We start from the raw sequence: 4,451 nt of genomic DNA, 5'->3' as shown, positions 1-4,451 counted from the left end.
TCGTTCTTCTCCAACCCTGCTAGTGCATGTGATGTACGTCTTGATACCGAGATATCCACAAAGGCTGGGACAAAACCACGGGACTATATTGGAGCATATTGGTGCTACGTATGTGGCGTTAAGATTCCACCAGCCAATGAGAATCGCGCGTGCCGCATAACTCGTTTCTAATACAACTGACATTTACTTACTGCAGCAATGACTGTCGTTTCAGCTTCTAAGGAGGCATTCTTTAACCTTATCAAAACGTAGTTCGTCATTAGTGACATTTCTGAGAGCAGCGCTCATTCGTGAAGTCCGGATATTTCCTATTTGTTGTCATCTACGTGTTTCTCCCTTCTGTTCTCATTCAGTGACGCACTTATGCTTAGGATGGGCTTAGGCTCACTCGCGACTGGTAAAGAATACCTAGAATTTTGCTTGAAGTCACCTGCAGTGCAATACCTGACTGCGACAGAGCGAATTCATTGACGTAAAAACATTCCTGGTGTCCTACGTGTGAGGGCAAAACAAAATGAGAGGGAAAAGAAAACGTGCCATAGTGTTGGCAGTGGAAATTAAACGCAAGCATGACATTGTTTAGTGCCAGCTCAAAACCTTTTGGTAATACAGCGTATGCGCATTGCGATCTTCCTACTTTATCACTTGCTTGCTCTTGGCAATGTCTTCTGGCCTTCGCTGAAATGTCTCTTCTAGTCTCGCATTTGCCCGTGTGTATTCTTAGAACCTGCGCACAACAACAGCTTCTATTGTTGTATTTAATTGTTGCTTGCTATTTTATGCCGGTAAACATTCCCCCTTTTTTTTTTTTAAGAAGACCAACTGTTAGGGTATAGCTGCTATGGCATCTTATTCAGTGTGTGTTCACCCAGAACCCACGAGAAGACAGAAAGACGGGGTGTTCTGAACAGCTGAAGGTTGTTGGCACGCGATCGATACACACTAATCCGTGAACAGTTACAGAGAAATAACACAACAATGTACGAAACTAAAAAAGCTAGCGTCTCGCGCCGCTATCTATAAACAAACGGGTTTTGTGTTTGAATGGCTCTCTTCCTCCTCCTCATCATCATCAACCTGGTTACGCCCACTGCAGGGCAAAGGCCTCTCCCATACTTCTCCAACTACCCCGGTCATGTACTAATTGTGGCCATGTTGTCCCTGCAAACTTCTTAATCTCATCCGCCCACCTAACTTTCTGCCGCCCTCTGCTGCTCTTCCCTTCCCTTGGAATCCATTCCGTAACTCTTAATGACCATCGGTTATCTTCCCTCCTCATTACATGTCCTGCCCATGCCCACTTCTTTTTCTTGATTTCAACTAAGATATCATTAACTCGCGTTTGTTCCCTCACCCAATCTGCTCTTTTCTGATCCCTTAACGTTACACCTATCATTCTTCTTTCCATAACTCGTTGCGTCGTCCTCAATTTAACTAGAACTTTTTTCGTAAGCCTCCAGGTATCTGCTCCGTACGTGAGTACTGGTAAGACACAGCTGTTACATACTTTTCTCTTCAGGGATAATGGCAACCTGATATTCATGATCTGAGAATGCCTGCCAAACGCACCCCAGCCCATTCTTATTCTTCTGATTATTTCAGTCTCATGATCCGGATCCGCAGTCACTACCTGTCCTAAGTAGGTGTATCCCTTACCACTTCTAGTGCCTCACTACCTATCGCAAACGGCTGTTCTCTTCCGAGGCTGTTAAACATTATTTCAGTTTCCTGCAGATTAAGCTTTAGACCCACCCTTCGGCTTTGCCTCTCCAGGTCAGTGAGCATGCATTGCAGTTGGTCCCCTGAGTTACTAAGCAAGGTAGTATCATCAGCGAATCGCAAGTTACTAAGGTATTCTCCATTAACTCTTATCCCCAATTCTTCCCAATCTAGATCTCTGAATACCTCCTGTAAACACGCTGTGAATAGCATTGGAGAGATCGTATCTCTCTGCCTGACGGCTTTCTTTATTGGGATTTTGTTGCTTTCTTTATGGAGGACTACGGTGGCTGTGGAGCCGCTATAGATATCTTTCAGTATTTTTACATACGGCTCGTCTACACCCTGATTCCGCAATGCCTCCATGACTGCTGAGGTTCCGACTGAATCAAACGCTTTCTCGTAATCAATGAAAGCTATATAAAAGGGTTGGTTATATTCCGCACATTTCTCTATCACCTGATTAATAGTGTGAATATGGTCTATTGTTGAGTAGCCTTTACGGAATCCTGCCTGGTCCCTTGGTTGACGAAAGTCTAAGGTGTTCCTGATTCTATTTGCAATTACCTTAGTAAATACTTTGTAGGCAACGGACAGTAAGCTGATCGGTCTACAATTTTTCAAGTCTTTGGCGTCCCCTTTCTTATGGATCAAGATTGTGTTGGCGTTTTTCCAAGATTCCAGTACGCTCGAAGTCATGAGGCATTGCGTATACAGGGTGGCCAGTTTCTCTAGAACAATATGCCCACCATCCTTCAGCAAATCTGCTGTTACCTGATCCTCCCCAGCTGCCTTCCCCCTTTGCATAGCTCCCAAGGCTTTCGTTACTTCTTCCGGCGTTACTTGTGGGATTTCAAATTGCTCTAGACTATTCTCTCTTCCATTATCGTCCTGGGTGCCATTGATACTGTATAAATCTCTATAGAACTCCTCAACCACTTGAACAATCTCATCCATATTAGTAATAATATTGCCGGCTTTGTCTCTTAACGCATACATCTGATTCTTGCCTATTCCTAGTTTCTTCTTCACTGCTAGGCTTCCTCCGTTCCTGTGAGCATGTTCAATTCTATCCATATTATACTTCCTTATGTCAGCTGTCTTACGCTTGTTGATGAACTTGGAAAGTTCCGCCAGTTCTATTCTAGCTATAGGGTTAGAGGCTTTCATACATTGGCGTTTCTTGATCAGATCATTCGTCTCCTGCGATAGCTTCCCGGTATCCTGTCTAACGGAGTTGCCACCGACTTCTATTGCAGACTCCTTAATGATGCCCATAAGATTGTCGTTCATTGCTTCAACACTAAGGTCCTCTTCCTGAGTTAAAGCCGAATACCTCTTCTGTAGCTTGATCCGGAATTCCTCTAGTTTCTCTCTTACCGCTAACTCATTGATTGGCTTCTGATGTACCAGTTTCTTCCGTTCCCTCCTCAAGTATAGGCTAATTCGAGTTCTTACCATCCTATGGTCACTGCAGCGCACCTTGCCGGGCACGTTCACACCTTGTATGATGTCAGGGTGAGCGCAGAGTATGAAGTCTATTTCATTTCTAGTCTCGTCATTAGGGCTCCTCCACGTCCACTTTCGGCTATCCCGCTTGCGGAAGGAGGTATTCATTATCCGCATCTTATTCTGTTCTGCAAAGTCTACTAATAACTCTCCCCAGCTATTCCTAGTGCCTTGTCTCCAGCCTGCTTCTTGCCTACCTTGGCATTGAAGTCGCCCATAAGTACAGTGTATTTTGTTTTGACGTTACCTATCGCCGATTCCACGTCTTCATAGAAGCTTTCGACTTCCTGGTCATCATGACTGGATGTAGGGGCGTACACCTGTACGACTTTCAATTTGTGCCTCTTATTAAGGTTCACAACAAGACCTGCCACCCTCTCGTTAATGCTATAGAATTCCTGTACGTTACCAGCTATACTCTTATTAATCAGGAATACGACTCCTAGTTCTCGCCTCTCTGCTAAGCCCCAGTAGCACAGGACGTGCCCGCTTTTTAGCGCTGTATATGCTTCATTTGTCCTCCTAACTTCACTGAGCCCTATTATATCCATCCCATTTACTGCCCTCTAATTCCTCCAATAGCACTTCTAGACTCGCCTCACTAGACAACGTTCTAGCGTTAAACGTTGCCAGGTTCAGTTTCCAATGGCGGCCTGTCCGTGGGAATACGTGGGACTAAAGGGGACGCTAAATAAACAAGCTATTCAGCTATATTTACTGTAGCTGCATTAGTAATTTATGCCTCTAGGCTACCGAAACAGCAACTCCTACTGTGAGAGGGGGCTTGGTAAGCCATAAAAAACGCAAAAACGAAAGAACGTGGCCGAGTGACGCTACCTTGAAGTTATCCCACCAGTTCGTCGTGACTTCATCTGTTTTGACAGCGTCTACATGGGCTTTGTTAAGTTTTTATTGGTAAAGATATATTAGATTGCATTCTAAAGACGTCAAAGCTTGTACTTAGCGTTTAGATAAATTATACTCCGCCGATATGGCCAAATGGCCCTTCCATCTTTTTTGTGGCGCATTGCAGGTCAGCGCATTTATCGCCTGAGTAAATGCCATGTTAAAGGAACGGATCCATTGTCAGATTCCGTGGTCAACATTTCAAGCAACACAGGCAAGAAGCGAGCTTTGGTATAGCGAGCTAAGCGTTATGTATAAGTGTGTGCACCATTTATGTGGCGCCGGTGGCAGCCAGATAAAAAAAATGCATTATTTGT

The sequence above is a fragment of the Dermacentor andersoni genome, chromosome 8 (assembly GCF_023375885.2).
Source record: "Dermacentor andersoni chromosome 8, qqDerAnde1_hic_scaffold, whole genome shotgun sequence".
Classification (NCBI taxonomy): domain Eukaryota; kingdom Metazoa; phylum Arthropoda; class Arachnida; order Ixodida; family Ixodidae; genus Dermacentor; species Dermacentor andersoni.
Note: the sequence above shows the minus strand (reverse complement) of the source record.